Source organism: Peromyscus eremicus, unplaced genomic scaffold, assembly GCF_949786415.1.
Source record: "Peromyscus eremicus unplaced genomic scaffold, PerEre_H2_v1 PerEre#2#unplaced_178, whole genome shotgun sequence".
Lineage (NCBI taxonomy): Eukaryota > Metazoa > Chordata > Mammalia > Rodentia > Cricetidae > Peromyscus > Peromyscus eremicus.
In genome coordinates, this window is record NW_026734415.1 from 310,863 (window position 1) to 333,108 (window position 22,246).

General features: G+C 39.8%; 2 pseudogenes; one reads left to right on the forward strand and one right to left on the reverse strand.

Annotated features, from left to right (window-relative positions):
- The first annotated feature begins 831 nt into the window (after positions 1 to 831).
- Positions 832 to 22,246, forward strand: part of LOC131901650 (zinc finger protein 120-like) — a 42,409-nt pseudogene continuing 20,994 nt past the window's right edge.
- Positions 21,497 to 21,710, reverse strand: LOC131901656 (U2 spliceosomal RNA; annotated as a pseudogene).

Sequence of the window (22,246 nt, forward strand, 5' to 3'; positions counted from 1 at the left end):
TAATGCAACCTTTTTTTTTTCCACTTGACCACTGAAGAAGAAGTGCTGGCTAACAATAGTTCTCATAAAGACATTCTTCCTAGCTCCATTATTCTCTAACTATTCAACTTACCCTGAAGACTACTCTTTTTATTATTATTCATTTGTCAAGACTTTGCCCTGAATTCTGGAAGAAAACTTGGACAGCGATGGAGCCACCATTCAGCCTTCTGGTGGGAGACAAATCTATCATCATGTGTTTTTATCTGGTCCCTGCATATCTCTCCTTGTTCTCTGAAGTGCCTGTGACTAACAGGTAAAGGACCTTCAGTTCACCTCACCTCAGCGTGAAGCCACCGAACAAACATCTCCTTTTGTGTCCTTAAATCTCTCTTTAAAATTGTGAATATTCTGGGCACCCTTCACCTGTGGGATGGGGAATCACTCCACTCCACATTGAGCAAATGGCTGTGCAAATTAGTCACGTTGTGTCCGGGAGGAAGAAAGGGAAGTGCCTATGGAGTGCTGGAAGATAGCAGGTCAGCTGTAGGAGCCAGAGCAAGTGCTATTGAAATGCTTATCTCTGCAGATCTGCAAAAGGTCTGGGTCTGGGGTGGAAGGCCAGGTCAGAAACCATTGTGCTGTGTCTTTAAGCACACTGTAACCCAAAGGGAGGTGATCTTGTCACTCAGGTGTCCCTAGCCAATCAGAGCCCCCAGGCCAAACGACCAGTCAGAGTGGTGCGGGGCCTTTCCTGGAGCCAGGGTTGTGGGCTTGGCTTAGCAGAGGAGCTGGCGCCAGTGTCTTCAGGTGCTGTGCTGTGAGTGCTGCTGCTGGGAGCTGTGAGGGGCCATGGACAAGCGAGGAACCTATGCCATGGTAAGCAAGGGGTTGCTGTCCCCAGATGGGGAAGAGCAGATAGGAAGGTTCAAGAGCCAGTGTGGTGGGTCCTCCCCAGGGCTGAGTTGAAATCTGCAGCCAGATTGCCTGTTCTGTAAGTTTCCATGGGGTCCCTGCAATTCCCTGAACCCTGGCACAGGCCTTGGAATAACTTTGCTCTGTGGGCTGCATCTTTTCAGAACATTGGGAACAGGGAGCTGTGTGTAGAAACATAGTTGTAGTCAACAACACCATGCTTTTGGTGCCTCCATGGCAGGCAGGTTTCCAAACTTAGAGAGGCCTACTTTCTCCAGTATCTTCTAGACCTTCAGGACTTTGCACTTTAACCTTTACCGGTTAGATCATTTACAGTTAGTTTTGTGGAGGTAGTAAAAGGCATCTCTTGTGTTGGGTAGCACTCCTCTACTTAGCTGTGATGTAGAAGAGTAGAATTGGTGATATTAAGCAAATCCTTTTCCTGTAACTGCAATAGACACATCACTACATGACTCTACATGACTCAAATGGAGAACTTTAAAACTCTGAGGTGGTAGACATTTAATTTAAGAATTTTGGAGGTGTAATATAGGACAACAAGATCATTGCCCTGGAGTGCAACAGTCTGAAATCAAGTGGAGACTTACTTGGCATGAGACATAGCTTGTGCAAGACCTCCCCACCCCAGCTTTTATCTTTTCAATTGGTGATTGCTTAGTAGGTGGTAAGTCTGAAAAAGTAGAATTTAGCTAAGGGAGGATTGCCTCTAAAACTTAGATAAGTCTATACTAACAAGGCCTGGTAGAGATAGAATGCTATGATACATATTTTTTCACCAGGATTGTCCAGACATTTGGCTCCCAACAGTCACAAAGGAGAGTCCCCTGACTGACAACCAGCCACTAGATCCAACCAGCCACTGTATCAAAGAACAGGCCTCTAACAAGCTGCTCAAGGCGGCATTACAGGGTCACAACCTCCCTTAAGGCCTGGTGGGCCTTCAAGTTCCACTTTTCTCGAGAAAAGCATAGCTCTGAGAGATGAGCAGTATGACACCAGGTGACAACTATTGGAAAAGTAAAACCCTGGTGTGTTAAGGACTGGCCTGGTCAAGCAAGGCTTTCATTTAGGCCCTCAGACAGGGAGGAAGAACATTCTTGGGAGAGGGATTAACAGCCTGGGGCCTAGTCCATGGGAGCTTGGCCTAAGGCCTTGATATATTGAGAACAAAACAGAGCTTCTTCTCTAAAACCAGGAATACAGAGCTGGTAGTGGTCTGGGGCCAGGGCCTTTGAGGAGGGGTTCCTTCAGATCCTGAGAACCCAACTCTTCCCACCACATGGAGCTGTGGTTGTCAGTCCCAGGGCCACTGTAGGCTGAGTCAGTAATGTCTTTAAGATACTGTGTCCCCTTGTGCAGTATTATTTGATTAGACTCCTCCTGAATTTGTCCCCTTGTATGACAGTTTCTGCTGACTTCATAGAAGTTCCCCATTTCCTTCCATTTCCCCCTGGAAGTGTATACATGATGCTGTTGTTCTCATGAAGCTTACTTGGCATGAGACATAGCTTGTGCAAGACCTCCCCACCCCAGCTCTTATCTTTTCTACCTTCTACTTTTCCTGTTTTTCTCATTCCCTGGCACTTTCACCTCAGGACCCTGTCACTGAAGAATGACCTGCTGTATCAGGTTACTGGTGTACTTCAGAAGTAATTCTGATAATATCTTTGCTGTGTAAGTCTCCCATCTGCGTAAGTGTTCAGACTTGCAGTCTCCTGTCCCTATACAAGTTGTTCAAAGTGTAGCCTGATCCTAAAAGATCAGGGGCATGATCCTAAAAGAGCCTTAAGGATGACAGCATAAGTGGAATGCAGAGTCTGTCCAGGCTGGCTCCTCTGTGAGCATTAGACAGAGATAGAAGCATGCTATCATTAAAGAAACTTTTCTTTATTAATTTACTAAATGTGTGGAGTGATTTCTCCCTGGGAAGACATAGTATTTTCAGAGCAGCTTCATTTCCTGCCTTTAACAAAATGTTTCTGAGACAAGCTCCCTTCTATTGACTCAGGTAGACTTGATTTCAGACTGTTGCACTCCAGGGCAATGATCTTGTTGTCCTATATTACACCTCCAAAATTCTTAAATTAAATGTCTACCACCTCAGAGTTTTAAAGTTATCCATTTGAGTCATGTAGAGTCATGTAGTGATGTGTCTATTGCAGTTACAGGAAAAGGATTTGCATGTGGTTCATGGCTTCTGCCTTCAGACCAGATTAGGAGGAATAGTTTATTGTGTACACTGCAGGGGGAAACAGGGTAGGCAGTCAGCTGTTGGAGTCACCATTATGAAAAAAGTCCTGATTGTGGCAGGAGGAATTAATTCATAATTTCCCAGCAGCATGTATTAATTCATGTGAAGTGAATGAAGACAGACCAGATTGGTGGGTGTACAATTTGAGAAAGTTACCTTGAGGTAGTGAATATTGAATCTGCATTAGGAGACTCTCCTGTGCAGATATGTTCAGTCCTGATTCACACAAATAAGTCAGCTTAGAGACTTGAGAAATAGACCATTGTCTGTAACTCTGTGTGTCAGGTTACAGATCTCAGCAGCCAACATGTACTTACAGGGAAGATCAATCAGTCTCTTATTAATGGTCTTCCCTCTATTAAGAAAGAGCCTATTCTTTTTCAAAGTCAATACAGGTAAAATTTTTAATCTTGAAAATATATTATTTTTATCATTTTAAAATGCCATTTATTGGTATTTTTTTTTAACATTTTCTTAATTATGTGAATTATTGCTCTTATCTCTATTTGTTTCTGTTCTCCAATGTTTGTTGATCATTAAGAATGTCATTCCTTTTTTCTCAAGTGCTATTGATTTATTTACTTCTGTTTAGAGCAATATGTCCTGTAGCCCAGGCTTGCCTGGAGCTGAGTTGAGAATTACTCTGAATACCTAATCCTGCCTCTGCTGCCCCATGCTGGGATGGCAGTCCTGCAACTTCTTCCAGGCTGGGCCTTGACTGGTCAGTGAGAAGGATAAGAGACCAGGGAATGAGTGTCCTCCAATGTCTCTGACTTACTGGGGAGTTACAAATGAAGAAGGACCTGTGCAAGAGTTGAGTTCCCTGACCAACTCTGAGGCTGATGTAGTCACAGCACAGAGAAGGAATTCAGGAAGGAGGGTGAGAGCTTTCCTGCTTTGGCAGTAGTTGATTTAGCGAGATGGAGTCAGGTAATCAAACAGGCCATTTCTTGAGGTTCACAGAGTCCAGTCAAGAATCTGGGCAAAGGACTGACCTTATCAGGTAATCAAATTCCTGCAGTTACACTAGTTGAACCAAAATAGAGGATCTTTGTAAAACGTTGTGGCCCTGCCTAACAGGACAATTATTTTCCAGGTTTAAGATGTACAGCTGAGAAAAAAGGTGTGAGTGATCCCTGGAGTGCTCTCATACAAATCCCTAGTCTCTGCAGCATATGGCCCTAGAGCCTGTTTCAATTTTTCAAATAATTATTTGAGATAAAAACTACATCACATCCAGAGTCTCTTTGTTGCCTCCACGCCCTACCATGACCCATCATTGTTTTCTAATTTATGACCCCTTTTTTGTTTTAACAACAGTCACTGTTTGAATGTGACCTATGTTTGGATGCAAGACATCCTAGCTAAGAAGCAAGAGTTGGTCTCCAGGAGAGTGGAGGAATGTCTACTAAAACACAAACTTTCCAGACTAGGGTTCTGTTTACTGGGCTGGAAGTGTAGAGCTCGGAACACTTGTGCTGCCTGAGTATTTGATCTCTGCTCACCTACTAGGGGAGCTGCTAATATTCTGAGGCCCAGCTGGGTGGCCATAGCTAATGAGGGACTCTGATAAGGCTTCGCAATAGCAGTACTAGCTTGCAGGTCCTTTCCAGGATTCTTCTCTGCTTCTGCTGTAGGGAGTTGTAAGGAAGATCACAAGCAATGTCATGGTGAGTATGGGGTGTTCAGAGCAGGTCTGCTGTGCTGTCATTTCTGCTGGGACTTGAATGGACCATGAGTCAGTCTGTGGTTCTGTTGGTCCATGTGATGACCTGGGCAGTAGCCCTTGTCTTCTGAGCCTCCCTGTGTGGGATTTCCTGGGGATGGAGTGGCTGTTTAACTTTGGCATTGGAGGATGTGATGCTTGTGATATCACTATCCAGTGTGCACACACAAGCATTGCTTGTGTTGTTTGGTAGGAAAAGAAATTGGAAAAAGTGAAGGTCTGGTTCCTAGAAGTTCTGAATATTGCATTCCACATTCAGATTTGTCTTCTAAATGTTACAAATAGTTTAGAAAGTGGTTGAAAGAGGTGATGTGGATCATCCTTCAGCAATACATGATTAGAATGCTTTTAATGTTCTGCTACCACCAGCCACCATGGTGTGATTCAGTGAAGTTCAGTTCCAGGGGACAAAGGGAGTTTCTGATCTGCAGAGATTTCTCAGGTGTCCATGGTGTTGGGCAGGTGGATAGGGCAGATTCCACATCTTGTGCCATGATCCATGTGTCAGGAAGCAGATTTTAAATTATTTTTCTGTGTTGTTTTGGGATTGGTCATCAGTGGGGCTGTGTTTACTTGAAACCACAAGGAGCCATAAGGGGCTGCAGAGATCACATCCATTTACAGAAAGCATTAGAGCATGGGGCTTCTGTCTTTGGAAGAAATACCAGTAGCTTGAGGGTCAGAAACATAACAGTTTAAGGGTCACATTGAGTTAATTTTTTGGAAGTTGTGAAATCTGTGTTTATTTAATTTCTATACAGATAGAATCATAGGTAGCTGGGTAACATTAGTCAAGATCACACTTTTCCTGGCACAGTTTGTCTCCCATCCAGTAGTCTCCCCATTCTCTCTACCTCCATTTCTCCTTGCAGCCTGCTCTCTCCTGTCCCCATCCCCACCCACTCCTAGTCTATCCAGAAAATCTATTCTGTTTCCTCTTTCCAGGAAGATCCATGTGTCTCCTCATGGAGGCCTCCTTGTTAATTAGCCTTTCTGGGTCTGTGGATTGTAGCATGAATATCCTTTACTTTACAGCTAATATTCACTTAGAAGTGAGTTAATAGTATGTTTGTCTTTTTGGGTCTCGGTTAACTCACTGAGAATCAATTTTTTTTCTAGTTCCATCCATTTGTCTCCAAGTTTTATGATGTCCTTGTTTTAATAACTGAGTAACACTCCATTGTATCAATATACCACATTTTCTTTATCCATTCTTTGGATGAGGGACATCTATGCTGTTTCCAGTTTCTGGGTATTAGGAATAAAGCTGCAATGAACATAGTTGAGCTTGTGTCCCTGGGGTAGGATGAAGCATCCTTTAGCTATATGCCCAAGAGTGGTATATTGTCATCTTGAGGTAGATCTGCTCCCAATTTTATGAGGAACTGCCATTTTGATTTCCATAGTTGCAGTACAGGTTTGTAAATATTATTTCCCATACAGGAACCAGAGTGCTGGAGTTAAAATGTTGTTCAACTCATGCCATTCTGAGGTTGAAGAGTTTTTCAGTGACTTGAAATTCTTAGGCCTTGTCTTACTATCCTGAATAGAATTTTAATTTTGTTGTTTTGTTATCTAGCCCAGGCTGGTCACCAATTCATGGCAGTTTTCCTCCCAACTTCTGAGTGCTGTGGATATATGCCATATAGTCCTCTGGGTAGTTGAATGTTAGTGACATATCTGAAGGACTATGTTCACCTCTTCTTGTAGAATTAGAAAGCAAAGTGTTTCAGCCAATGAGAGCTTTATAACCAAGGCTGCAGAGACTGAGAGCATTTGTTCACATCCATTGTGCCAACACACATTTGTGGGTGTTGATGTGGAGGATTTAAAAACATCTCAACAAGTGTGGAGTAATGGTATCCAAATTTGGCTGCTTATCAGGATTGTAGTAAGAAGAGCTCACTACAGCTACTCAACACCATCTGAGTTACTCTGAGGCATTGCAGTTAGGAGAGGGAGCTGAGAAAATGGGATTTTAAGTAAAACTAGTTAAATGCAGCTCTAGAGAGTTTCACTGAAGGAGGAACTCTCAACTTGATATGTGGAATATTCACACTAGAGGGATTATTTGCTCCTATATGTATTCTGTATTTTTTAAAGTTTAAGGACTTCTCTGTCATCAGCCTATACCAATGGATGGTATTATAATTTGTATGCGTCTTAAATTGACAACTTTGTCCTGTGGCAAAGACATCTACCTAATGTTTTGCACTTAAGACGTTTCAAACTTGATGGACGGTGGTGGTGCATGCCTTTAATCCCAGCACTCGGGTGACAGGCAGAGGCAGGTGGATCTCTGTGAGTACGGAGACCAGCCTGGTCTATAAAGTGAGTTCCAGGACAGACTCCAAAGCTACACAGGTAAACCCTGTCTTAAAAAAATGAAAAAAAAAATAAAAAAAGAAGTTTCAAACTGGTGTTAGTAACTACATAGTCAAGCGATATAGTGAATATGATACTTGTAGCCACTGTTGCTTTTGATAAAACTATTTTAAGCACTAAAATCTCCCAACTCATGAGGTTAACCTAGGATGGTTCAGTAGTAAACTTGATTTTATTCTTGTATGTTTGAAAAACAATTACTGAAGACAGTTTATTTTCACTGATTTTAGGTGTCAGCAATTATTTTATAAAGTTTATTTATATGTATTTGTGAGATCTTGAGATGACTCATCAGATCCAAGCATGTTGCTGTACAAGCACAATAAGCTTGTTCCTGGGAACCCATGGTAGGAAGAACCAAGTCCTGAAAGTTTTCCATTGGTCAGTATACATGAGTTATAGCATGTACCTGCACTTACACATCAAACAGATACACTCACCTCTCTCTCACAACCAACACACACATTCACAAATAGACACATAACATACACACAAATGCACGCACACATCACACACATAAACACATATACCACACACACAAATGTGCACACACACACTCAAACACAAACATACACAAACACAAATACAAACAAATATAAAGACACACACACAAACATAAATATACACACTGCACACATACCCAGACACACACACACCACACACACAAATTTACACACAAACATACACCCACATACACCTACAAAGAAACTTTTAAAAACAATACTAGTAGTTAACAAACATTTAGGATGTGTGGTGAATAAATTTATACAGGATTGAATTTTTTGTTCAATTTGTTATTCTTTATTTGTATGCCATAGCAGCATGTTCTGAAAAGCTCTGACCTCATAGAACTAGTCTGTTCTGGTAGTCATAATAGTTACATCTGCACAGTATGTTATCTGGAATACTTTGGCTACTATGAAGAGAGAATGCATGAAATACTTTTGCATTTAATATTAGTGGTTTAGAAAAATCATTTTGTGTCTTCATCAATAACATAAAAGGCTGTGCCTGTTGGAGACACTCAAATTATAAAGACTCTTGTGGGTTAACTACTCAACAACTTTAATATTTAGATGTAATGATATAAGACATTGGTTTGACTTTGACATATTCTTTTTATGTAGCCCTGGCTGTCCTGGAACTTGCTATGTAGACCAGGCTCTCCTTGACCTCACAGGCAGATCCTCCTGTCTCTGATTCCCAAGTGCTAGAACGAAGGCTTACACCAGCATGCCTGACCTTGGTTCTAGGTTCTTTGAAACAGTCTCAATATGTATCCTTGGTGGGCCTGGAGTTGCTGAGTAGAGCAGGCTGGCTACAAGCTCAGAGATCTGCTTGCCTTTGACTCTGGAGCCCTGGGAATAAAGTATGTGCCACCACATATGGCTAAGATCTTTCTTATATGACCATTAAATGCCAGTGTTGGTTTTGCTTTGCAGAAGTTGAATAACATATGTGGCCAAAAATTTCAGGCCAGACTTAACTTGTTTTGCAAAGTGGTCTTTAGTAGTCCAGGGTGGCCTTGAATTCTATAGTCACCTGAGGATGGCCTTGTCTTGATGCTCTTACCCCCACACAATCCACTGTCCAGCCTATGATTAAACAAGTAAAATGTGAAAATGTTGCTTCTTTGTTCATCCTGCAGGGTTTGATTCAGAGTGGAGGAATAATCTTGTTTGTCATGCAGACCTATGTGATTTCTGTTTACTTTTTGCCAGTTTTTGGCCCAAGTCTATACAAATTAGTTCTAAATCATGATTATCACTCAGCTTTCCTTCTGAAAAGTTTATTTGCTTTTACAATTATGAATTTTTTTTTGCATAGTTTTCATGTTTTGTGTGAAACTCAGGCAGGCATCATGCCAGGCAGAAATTCTACCCACTGAGCTGCTTCCTTCCTTAGAAATACTTGTCTGAGATTTGAAAATATTTTTTCTTTGGTGTGATTTCAGTAAATAGATCAATCCCATTGCTTAACTTTTTTTTTTATATTAATTTTTACTTCTGTGGGTTTTCTTGAAGTAGGATAATTGTGCTGTTAGATGACTTTATTTCTTCATTTTTAAGGCTTTTTTGTTTTATGTATCCTATCTTTGAATAAAGACTTAGGCTTTTCTTGTGGACAGTATTGAGACTGAGTGTAAGGAAGTGTCTTTTTTTTTTGTCACAAAGTCTAAAAAATATTTGAGCTAAATTACCTTTACCCTGTTTTTAAAATTTTAATTATTGAATTAATTGATATATTTGAGCTAATTTGCTGGACAGCTTTTCTGGAATTCATCTATGTAAACCAGGCTGGTCTGACGCTTGGGATAATCCTGCTACATTCCAAGAGCTGGGATTACAGGTGTGTGCCCAGTAAAATATAATTTGTCTTGCAGTTATTTTCTCTCCTAATATATGTCTACATTAATGATTGTGTATTGCAGCAAATGTGAAATCTGCTAACAGATGTAGCTCTTGCTTGCAAGTAGACAATTATTGTGATGGACATTTACCCTTCTTCAGTTGAAAGTATGGATTTTTTGTGTTTTTGAATATGGATTACTTAAACGCAGGATACATCTTCAGTCCTATGGAAGTATGGAGACATGTGGGTTTATGTTAAGGGAAGCTATTATTACTTTTCTGTAGCAGTAACAACGTACCAGGAAGATCCAGACAAATCCAAAAAAGTAATAAAGTTTCCTGCAGTCCCAATCTGTGTTCTTTTAGGCCCCTGAGAACAGGTTGTGCTCCTTGTAAGGAAAGCTGTTTAAGAAGCATTCATTTACTTTATGGGTGCTATGGGTGTTGCAGTTGCTTTTCTTCTACCTAGGCTCATCACTGACCACAATCATGTTGAGAAATTCAGTGTTATTGACTCAGAATATTTGTGTTTTGGTTTGTTAGCCCTACATTGGCCATCCTTCATTATTTGAGGATTTGGTACATGAATAGAATGTAGCTTGATGAAATCCACCCCTTCTTTCCTCCACTTCTGTCCCCCTGCCTCCTTTTGTTTCCTCTTCTCTACTTCCTGGGTTCATTTTAGACTCACTGAGTTCACTCAGTGCTTGGGGAGGAGAGGGTTTATTTGGCATCCAGGTCCAGTTCACATCCATCATGCAGGCAACCAGGCAGGAACTGAAGGTAGAGGCCGAGAGGAGGGACCTGAAATAGAGACCTGGCCGAACGCTGCTTACTGGCTTGTTCTTCCTGGCTTCTTCAGTTTTCTTTCTTTCCTTTTTCCTTTCCTTTCCTTTCCTTTTGTAATTGAAAATAGAGTTCCATGCAATATATTTTAATTATGATTACCCTTCCCCAACCCCTGCCTGATCTTCCTCTCTCATCCAAATCCACACCCCTTCTTTCTCCCTCTCATTAGAAAACAAACAGGCATCCAAATATTCTGTTTGCTTTCTCAAGTATTTCATTACCACCTGCCCAGGAATAGTACAGCTCCACAGTGTGCTGGCCCCTCCCTCACAAATCTTAATAAGAAACCTCCCTAGTGTTGAAGTTCCTCTTCCCAAATATCCCTAGCTTATGTCATGTTGAGGAAAATCCAACCAGGACAAGGACCATGAGTTTAGAGCCAGCATGGCCTGTGTAGTGAGACCTTGCCTGAAAATAAAATCAAACACCTTAATAAAATACACACACAAAAAAAGAAATAAATACTGAATTCTAATAATTAGTCTATCTTTTAGCATTACTCTTTTCAAATAATTTGATTCTCTTCCAAGTCTTTGGAAGATTTGGTTACAAAAGCACCTTGTATTTTTGTCTTTTCTTAAGTTTGGCTTTTAAGCAATTTGATAATTTTGTTCAAATATATAAAACAGGGAAATTTTGGGTGTGGGTAGGACCTGCTCTAGGGACAAGCTTCCCAAGTGCTGGGAGCAAAGCCATTAGACTCCTATTGCTATTAAAGGTATTAAAGTTGGGAGCCTCCCAAGTGCTGGGATTAAAGGTGTGAGCCTCCCAAGTGCTGGGATTAAAAGTCTAAGGCACCACTGCCTGGCCTCTATGGTTAACTCGTGGCTAGCTCCATCCTCTGATCTTCCGGCAAGTTTTATTTGACAGAACACACACAAAAAAATATCACACAACAGGTGTGACCTGCTCCAGGTATCAAACGCTATGATCTTTATTCTCCAGCAAATCTCAGGATGACACTTGAGGAAGGACACCCAAAGCTGTCCTCTGGTCCCCTCATGAACATAGTACCCCATACACACATGTGCACCTTCATATGAATACACATGCAAAATAAAAAGAAAAATTAAAGATCAGGAACAGTGAGAGGGGAAAATGTCTAGGAGTGTAGATGTAACCAACCTTCTAATTAAATAAGAAACACAGAACCAATGCAAAGAAGAAAGCCAAGAGGTCAGAGCTAAGAGCTAAAACCTTACCCTTCCTCCTGCAGTGGTCCTACCTCTCCGAACTCACTACCCCTGCGTTAATGTCTTTATATAGTATTCCTGTTCTGCCTTCTCATTGGTTGTAAACCCAACCACATGACCGCCTCGTCACGGCCTGTCTGTATAGGCCTCCAGGTTTTCCTTGCTTGGTATTGAGATTAAAGGCATGTGTGTCCAATAATGGCTGTATCCCTGAACACACAGAGACTTACCCAGCTCTGCATACCAAGTGCTGGGATTACAAGTGTACGCCACCACTGCCCTGCTTTTCTATGGCTTGCTAATAGCTCTGACCCCCGGGCAACTTTATTTATTAACATACAAATAACATTTTAATACAAATGAAATATCACCATATAGGAGTTTATTTAGTATGAGAGAATTTTGTTGCTACAAGGCCAAGTTGAATTTTGGAACTTAAGTGGGAACTGATTGAAGTCTTAGAGAGGCATAGTATTCAGAAGAGCCATTTAAGTTAAGAGCATTAATAGGAATGATTAAGTGTAAATTAGTGGAGCAGAAGTCAGTTAGCAGCAATGTCTTTAGGGTACCCCAAAGTGTCCTATCATTAGGGGAATGAAAGAACAAAATCACACCACTTGTGCCATTGATGCAAACACATATGTTGAATGTTCTACTGTTCACATACACACAGATTCCACAGTGCTTTTGTGGAGGCCAGAGGACAAGTATAGAGAATTTGTTTCCTTCTGACATTTGAGTCTTGTGGATCAGACTAGTCTTTAGCCTTGGTTGCAATTGCCTTTATTGTCTGAGGCAGCTCCTTAGCTCTCCTATGGTTTTATTACTTTTATTTATTTGTGAGGATAATTTGCATATGTGCTAAGGATCTGACTCAGATGGTCTTGCCTGTCTATTTTTAATGCATTAAGCATACATAGGTTTGCACTGCCATCCTAGGACTTAATGCAGCCCAGCATAACTTTTATTCAGTTCCACAGTATATAACCATGTAGATTGCCTCTAGGTTTTATTATTTGTGTACTCATATACAGGTGATCATGTGTCCATACAGATATCCTAAATGTTTTCAGATTCAAGCTGTTTTAAAATCATTATTGATGACATAATTTTTCTGTTTTTGTCCTCTCTAATCACATTGTGCTGTGGGTCATTGTGTAAATACTTAAACATTTTTCAAGAGAATGATTTCAATTTCTGCATGTTAATTGAAGCAGCAATGTTTGTTTCTGGTATGGAGTAACATTAAGTAACATTTGCTTCTCACTTTGCTCATCAAATCTAAGATCTCATTTTACATGCATTTTAATGATTGGTCATTAAATACTTAGACAATTTTGCTGTACATGTACATAAAATATATAATATGTAATTTATAAAATATATAAATAGCAATTTTTTATTTTTACCTTATAAGACTCTTGAGCTACTATTTTTAGATATGTTTTGTTGCTGCTTTCAAATTTTATGATGAAATGCAAGAAAATTATAAAACAGTAATAATGCAGTGATATTAATATCAAAGTATATACCTTTATACTTATATTTATATATTTTAGCAGAGTATATACCTAGATCATCAGGGTGAAAACTGACTATCATAACTAAGAATAAAATACAATTCTGGATTTTAGTCTGCCTTTGAGGCTATTTAGAGGAACGGTGGTAGAATATTTTGATAGATAATAAAATGTCTACACCAGCATGCTTCATAGGTCCATTTGCTTGGAATATTTTTTCCCTCAGGTAAAGTCTGTCCTTTTTGTTGTGGTGTGTTTCTTGTATGTGGTAGAAGCATCAACCCTGTTTTCACATCCCTTTTTATTCTGTGTCTTCTCATTGGGTAATTGAGACCATTGTAGTGGTCTTTGCTCTGCCCAAGACCTTGGGCTGTATGGCTCAAAGGAGACAGTGCTCCCTGCACTTATACGTGACCTCTTATAAGGAGTTGGAGAAGGGTCACATGCTCCTTCTTCCTGCTCCTGCCTGTGAGGTGGGTTTGCTCCCAGTCAGATCATAGGATGACTTCTTCTGTCTATTCTGTTTCTGTAATTGTGAGAGCATTTTCTCAATTTATTACTCAGTAAATTCTGTTACCCATTTAATAGACTTGTGGATTGATTGTAATAGACCATTTATATTGAAAGGTACCAATTACCAATGATTGTTGATTCCTGTTATGTTGTTGTTTGTTTGTGTGTGTGTGTGTGTGTGTGTGTGAGAGAGAGAGAGAGAGAGAGAGAGAAAGTTTCCCTTTGACTTTGCTGGTGTGAGATTCTTTCTTTCCTTTGTTTCCCTGGGTGTAGTTACCCTCTGTGGGTTGGAGTTTTCCTTCTGAGAAGCACCTTCTGTAGGGCTGAATTTGTAGTTAGATATTGTTTAAATTTGATTTATTGTGGAATGTCTTAGCTTCTCCATCTTCTATGTCTTGGCTGGCATCTGTGGTCTCTTAGAGACTGCAGCACATGTGTCCAGGCCCTTCTGGCTTTTAGAATCTCCACTGAGAAATCAAGTGTAATTCTAGTGGGTCTGCCTTTATGAGTCTCTTGGTGTTTTTCTCTAAAAGCTTTTATTTTCTTTCTTTGTTCTGTATGTTTAGTATTTATTTTATCATGCGGTGAGGGGACTTTTTGTCTGGTTTAATCTCTTTGGTATTCTGTATGCTTCTTTTACTTTGATAGGCCTCTCCTTCTTTAGGTTAGGGGCATTTTCTTCTATAATTTTTTTGAGAATATTCTCTGTGCCTTTGACCTGAGTTTCTTCTTTTTCCTCTGTTCTTTCTTATTCTTATTTTTGTTCTTTTGTAACATTCTAGATTTCCTGGGTGTTTTGTGTCAGGAGTTTCTTCAGATTTAACCTTTTCTTTGACCGATGTTCCCATTTCTTCTGTCTTGTCTTCAGAGCCTGAGATCCTCTCTTCCATCTCTTGCATTCTGTTGGTGAAGCTTGCCTCTGTAGTTTCTGTTTGAGTCCTAAACTTTTAATTGCCAGAGTTCCTCAGTTTGTGTTTTCTTTCATGCTTCTCTTTCCATTTTCAGGTCTTGAACTGTTTTATTCATTTCCTTCAAGTGTTTGTTTCCTTTCTCTTGGCTTTATTTGAAGGATTTATTTATTTCCCCTATGGTTGGTTTGTGTTTTCCTGGCTTTCTTTAGGGGATTTATTCATTTCCTCTTTAAGGACCTCTATCATCTTCATATAGCTGGGCTCTAATGGATGCATAAAGCCTTGGCTGTTATTGATTATGTTCCTGTGTTGGGTTCTAGGCATCTGGGTTCAGGATGATTATAGGTCTGGGTTTGTCCTTATTGGGTATGTGTATGTTCCTTGGTTTCTGTTTCATCTCTGGATCTTGAGATAGTGTGATGACTGTGTGTCACCTGATTTATTGGCCTGCTCTGCTGGTTTGCTCACAGGGAATGCCTGCTGGTGTTGGTGGCTGGGATGCAGCAATGAGTGTGGGGAGAGAGATTTAAAGAGGATGGTCTGTGGGATCCACAGGATATGTGGACAGGGAGTGGGAAGGGAGACTTCAGCTGGTGATCTGTTCCAGCACTAGAGACAAGTCTCTGGGGATTGGGTCTGGGAGAAGAGAGCACACCTCTGCCTTTTATGTTCTTCCTACCACATCTTCCACAATGACCCCTGAGACTTAGGAGGGGGTTGAGCTATATCTGTTGCTTTAAGACTGAGCATTCCCCAGTTGTTTATTCTCTGCACCTTGACCAGATATGTATCACCATGTCAACCATAGTCTACTTTAATTAGAAGCACTTAAGTTGAGGGATGTGAGGGCCATTCAGCTGTGAATATAACGGCAAGTTATTTTAAGTGAGTTTAATTCTATGTCCACTTAGTAGCATAATAGTAATACATTCTTCCCTAAGGCTTGTGACTTGTCTATTTTTAGGTTCTTAGTCTGATAATGGTGCCAGGTATGTGTTTCATGCTGTGGAGAGGGACTCAGATACAGTCAGGAGGTCATTGCTTTCTCCCATGATATTCGTGTTACTGTTGCACCAGTGGGCAGGTCTTGCCAGGTCAGTCATTACTGTAGCTTGAAGTGTTTGTAGTTTGGCATGGTGATTATTACTTGTCTCTTCCAGTAACTTGTATAACACCTTCCAGCACTATGAAAGCAAATCAGTAGGGATAAAGCTTCTGTTTCTTTACCCCTTTGATTTTGCGTTCTCTATGACTCAAACATATGGTGTCTTTAGTAATAAAAGTCTTACCATCAAGTTCTGTAGGATAATCAAGAGCAATTTGATGTAATGTTGGAGGAGTCTTTGGGACCTAATTGCCAAGAACTCCAAAAGAAGTAACTCATACTTGGCACAGAGTTTTTATTTGTCACCCTCTGGGGTCTAGTAGGGGCATGGTTGCTGTGTTTCAGAGCAACTCCATTTTAATTCTCCCTCTCTTTCCTCGCTCTTAACGTCCCTTTCTGTGTGTTTGTTTGTGTGTCTCTGCATGTTTTTCCTTTATAAGAGTTGCCACAGTCATGGTGTCTCTTCACAGCAATAGAAACCCAAACTAAGGCATGCTACAGGCTGCAGAAATATATTATAAGAACTCAGTTGGTTATGGCAAAGCTACTACCTGAAGGGATCAAGGAATTCCTTAAGAGGAAGACAAATTCCAGTGAGTATTTGGTGTTATTTGGTTGTTATATATCAGCTGTCTTCTGTTATGAAAATCATGTGTGCCATCATAGCTTTCGCAACTGATTTTTTTTCCTAAGAATTGCTTACAGTGTGAACTGATCACTATTTGGACATATACGTTCGAGGTATTTGGAGAAGAACCTCAGGAAAGACTTCCTTCCCTCAGGCCCATTTGTTCCTTTCCTTTTAGTGCTGGAATCAGATATTTCCCTTTGCCACATTCAAGGACTAACAGGAATAACAGTCCAAACCACCACATAATAAGTCTCCTGAATTAAGGTAAATTCCACATGGAGACACAGCCTAGTTCAGGTGAATCTTAAGTAATAGCTCTACACAATTTAGCGTGGACCCTCCTTTTCTTACAGCCTTATTAACTTTATAGACCTCTAACTCCTTACCTCACCACTTCTAGGAATATTTAGATAATCTTCTGAGCTGACAGCTATGCACAGCCAGAAGCCCAGTTCAAGCCTCCCTGAAATTATTGTCATTAGCAGCATCCAGCCAGGTCCATCCCCAGACGGAGGAAAGTACCCTATCAGAGATACTTCTGTACTCTATAAGAACAGACTTAAGTGTCCAGACTGTTTGAGAAGGCCTGGCAGATGTGCTAATTAAGCTTAACTTTCTCCTTTCTAAAGTCTTATCTCTAGTTTTAGATCCACCCTTAACAATTAACTCAGAACTAAAGGGTTCCAACTTACAGGTACATCTAGCTGTGATGGAAGTTGCCTAGCCAAGTCGCCTAGAGACCTATCACACTTGCCAGAAATGGCAGGAGCAGAGATAGCTTGGAGAGATAAGGATTGAAGGGATAAAAGGGCAATTTTATTTTCAGAGAAGGGCTAGACAGAGAAGAGAAAACAGAATGGAAGAACTAGATGGGTAAGAACTGGAGAGGAACGTACTGAGATGGGAAAGAACTAGATTGAAGGGTTAGAAGAGAGTACTAGAGGAACGAGATGGAAGATGAGGAAGAGCCAGATGGGGAAGAACAAGATGAGAAAGAAGGAGATGAGAAAGGAGCTAAGATGGGAAAGAACTAGATGGATGAGAACCTAGATGGGGCGGAACTAAGATGAAGGAATTAAGATAGAACTTAGAGGGGACAGCAGAGAGAAATCAGGCAAGAAAGAAGCTAGGCATGAGAGCAGAATAGAAGCTGTGTAGAGAGAGAACTGACTCAGAAAAATAAAGTGTATGGAATAACGAGTTTCGTGTCTATAGACTCATTTCTTTAAATCAAAGATTAAATTATCAGTTGGTTGTAGATTCTTCCCAGACCCTGGGAGGGGATTATTGAGGGGCTGAACCCTAATAGTCCACACTAAAGGCAGTACATGATTCATTACCCATTAGAATGAGAAACACTGCTAGCTTTACTTTTGATACAATCATATTATGCTTAGGCTTGCGGAACTGCCCACCATGTGGTATTCATAGAAAACCTAGTAATCCAGTATAGTCATCCTTTATTTCATGTAACATACAATGACAGCTATTTAACGCAGTGTGTTGATAGCACAATAAATAATACTATACTTGTGAACCAACAGCCTCATTTTGTTTATTGATCTCATTATCATAAAAAAAAGTGTAGCCTTCCAAAAATTCCATTACAATAATTGGAAATTTTCCAACTATTGAGTTACTGGTAGCTGGAATATTTACTTTAATAAGCACTGTTTCAGCTTGGAGTCTTAGCATTAAAACAAAGTGTGCAAACATCTCAATTTACAAAAAAACAAGTTAAAATGTTTTTAAATTTAGCAAAAGTCCAAGAAAAAAATTGATATTGATTTCATAGAATGATGGGATGGAGAAAAACAACCTAGGAACATAAAGATTATGAAATTTCTCCCACTTCCAGTTCTCTTGAATTATAAGTAAATATAAAGAAAATTGCTTGGAAGCTCCCTCTTGTATAGAAAACTGCCATGCTTTGAATAATGTGCCAATGGTATAGAATGAAATGTTTAATGAAATTTGATTTAAAATATTCAATATATAATTATCCATTAATATATACATTATGAGTTGTAGATCACCTGGAGATGTCTAATGAGATCTTTCTTCAAACAACAACGCAAAATTATATTCAACTATATTTATGAGTGTGTGTGTGTGTGTGTCTTTATAGCACAAGCTTTCCTCAAACTGATAGTAGACTTCCTGCCTGTCTTAGTGTCTCTATTATAGACTTGACACCCATTTCTGAGTCCAGTGGGCTCTTCTGAATTATTTAGTGAGACTTAAGATGGTCAGACAAAAATAGCAGTTCTGTGGAAAGGTGAAAGAGTCAGAGACACAGCTTCATGCTGTGTTGTAGGTAACTTGTTGTTTATAGTGTTGTTAAGCTGGGATTCTTCAATGCACTTTGGAAAAGGATTTCAGGAAGAGTCAATATGTCAAAATCAGAATTTTATTTTGAGACAGGGTCTCTCTGTGTATATCTGGCTGTCCTTTGACTCAGAATGTAGATGAGGTTGGCCCTAAATACCCAGAATTCTGCCTGTCTCTACCTCCCAATTATTGGAATAAAAGGTGTGTGCCACATTATCCAACTTGCAATTTTATTACTTACTTACTTGAGGCTGTTTGTATATATGTGTTCATTTATGTGTGGAAAGGTGTGCATGCGTATCATGGTGTGGGTGTAGAAGTCAGAGTGCAGCTTTAGGTGTTGGTCCTTTCCCTTCATCGTGTTTAAGACAGGGTCTTCAGTTTGCTATTACATGTCCATAGGCTTTCAGGATTTCTCCTGTCTGCCTTTTATCTTGCCTTAAAAGCATTGGATTATAGGCATTCACTGTCGCAACTGGCTTTATAATGAAGAAGTAAAGGGATAGTTGCAAGGTGAGTATATTATCTGTTAAACCATTTTCTAAGTCCTAAAGTTTATTAAGTAGAGATTTTTGGAGTGAGTTTGTTTTGAGACAGACTCTCTTTATAACTCTGTTTGGCCTTGAACTCATTATGTAGTAGATAGGCTAGACCTGGAACTTGCAGAGATCCATCTGCCTTTGGCTTACTTCGCCACACCTGACTAAAAAGAGATGTTTATCATAGACTTAGCACAGATATTAGTAGAAAAAAAGGACTTTGGGGATATGTGGTCTTGTGAGGGAGAGCCACAATTAAGAATTGATGCAAAGCCATGTTATAGTTTTGGTGACTTTGTAAGTTCCATTTCAATGGATTCTTAGGAAGTCTCTCTCTCTCTCTCTCTCTCTCTCTCTCTCTCTCTCTCTCTCTCTCTCTCTCTTTCTCTCTCTGTTTCTCTTTCTCCTCTTTGGTGTCAGTTAGCCACAGAGGCCAGGCAGTGGTGGCACACATGTTTAATCCCAGCACTTGGGATCTCATGCCTTTGCTCTGAGTACTTGGGAGGCACACACACCTCTAACCCCGTTACTAGGGAGGTTGTGATAGGAAGTGATATGACTTAGTGGAGTAAGGAATGTAAGGCAGGAGTAGTCCTTTCAGCTGAGGAGTTGGAGAGGTTAGAGGTGGCTGTGGTTTGTTCCTTTGTCTGTCTAATCTTTCGGCATTTACCCCAATTTGTGACTCTGGGTTTTTCTTAAGACCAACTAGGATTTGTGTAACATTTGGCGTCCAACTTTTGGGGCACAAATTTATGTAAAAGCCACTTGCCTGTGGCTTTTCAGCTACCAGCTCAGGCTGGAACTACTGGCTGCTGTAGTCACTACCATGCCAGCTAGATTTTCCTTTTCTTCCCCAAGCCCTCTGAGGGAGTCTGGAATTTTCTCTGTTTTAGCTTTTCTGTAGCAGACTCCACAGCGTTTTGGCCTCCAAAAATCACAGGATTTAGCCGCTTTCTTTCATGCCCATGTGCAGATGGCTGGCTCTGGGTTTTTCTGTCCCAGTACATGGTGGGCTTTACCTAGACCCTATCCTTGGACTGCTACCACACCATCATCTGAATCATCATTGTCAGCAGATTTAGTGAGACAATTGGAAATCCTTAAATGGAGGAATTAGTTAAGAGAGAATTTTTTCCCATTAAAAAATGGGAAACATTATTACAATGGAAAGAGTTAGGTATCTGTTTGATAATATTCTGGATGGTTTGAAAATGTGGCCATTAAATGACAGGATATTTAATTTAGATGGGATTTATGTAATGTCAATTATTAATATTATTTGCTGGATCACTTTTGTTTTACCATTAAAAAAGTTGGTTAATACGAGTGCCAAGATAAAAGTTTTAGGTAACCTTGATAAAACAGATCATAGAGATATTCATACCCAGACACAGGAATTTAAAGGAGAACCAATCTCAGCACTGCATTATAAAGTTAGAGAGAAACAGCCTAAAGTTTTCGAACAGTCAACCTTAATTTATGCAGGAACTGCCAAATGATGCATATTCTCCAGACTGTGTAAGAGCTGAATGAACTTCTATACAAATGTTAGATTTGAGGAGATTCAAGGAAGTGATAGTCTCATATGACATGCCTTCACCTTTCTGCAGAAGATATTAAACTCGTGGTCAACTTGTAATAGAATTATCCCTCAAGACTAGAGACATTTGGTTATATTATTTTTGAAGCTGGTCCTCCATTATAATCGAGGACCTGGTGGAACAACAAAGTAGGAATAGAATTATGAAAATCTCCCAAGATCAACCTTTTGGAGAGGAAGATTATGCTAATGTAGAAAGGCAATCTCTATATGATAACCAAACCTGGCTTTATGCTGTGCAGCATCCGTGGATGCTTGGGACAGAATTGAAGAAGTAGGAAAGAAAACTGATTCATTTACTAAAGTCATACAGGGCCCAAAAGAAACCTTTATTGATTTCTTACAAAGATTGACTTTAGCAGTAAATAGAATGATACCAAATTCAGAAAAGCTAGACAAATGATAATCGAATCTCTGGCTTTTGAAAATGCTAATTCACAATGAAAAAGGGCAATTGTAACATTAAAGGCAAGGTCAGCACCCTTAGAGGAATGGATCCGAGATACAATCAATATTGAATCTCATAGTCATGCTTGGATAGGAGAGGTGATTTCCAGAAGCCTGAATAAAAGTCAAAATGTCAAATGTTTCAATTGTGGTAAATAAGGTCACCTAAAAATGCCTTGTAAACAGAGTGTTCCTAGAAACAATGTTTTTTTCTGAGAATAATCCCAAAAGAATGTCCCTCCCTTTTGGAGTATGCAGACCATGAGGCAAAGGCATGCATTGGACTAATGAATGTAGATCAACAAATTGTAGCCAGAAGTTTCTCTGGTCCCACTCAGCCCCACAGTCCTGCATCCACTTATAAAATAGTCACTTAGAGGCTTATATTAAACTGATAAGAACAGATACTACACTTGATCTTAGCCAAAAGGCCGAGAAGCGATAGAGGCTTATATTAATTGTAAACTTTATGGCTTAAGTTTCTTGCTAGCTAGCTCTATCATCTTAAATTAACCCATTATTATTAATCTATGTTTTGCCACATGGGTGCAGTGTTACCAGTCTGCTGGCATGTTGCCCTTGAGCAGCGGGTTGGCATTTCTCCAGCCTCTGCCTTCCTTCTTCCAGTCTCTTTCTTGGATTACCTGCTTAGCTATAACCTGACTCCCCATAGGCCAGAGCAGCTTCTTTATTAATCAGTCATAGCAACACATATTCACAGCAAACAGAAAGACCATCCCAAGGCATTTTTCCTTTTCTGTCTAATCAAAAAGGAAAGTATTTACTTTAACATTGTAAAATTACATATAATAGAGCAGTTACCAAGCAAAAATTACAGTTACAATATCTAGTACATTTGTATTTGGCAAAATTAAAGAAAATACTCTATCATCTATCTTATTTATGAGTCTAACATTTCATATCTAATTTATCTTTTATCATAACAAAGGAAAATTATAATTATATGTGGTGGTATTTT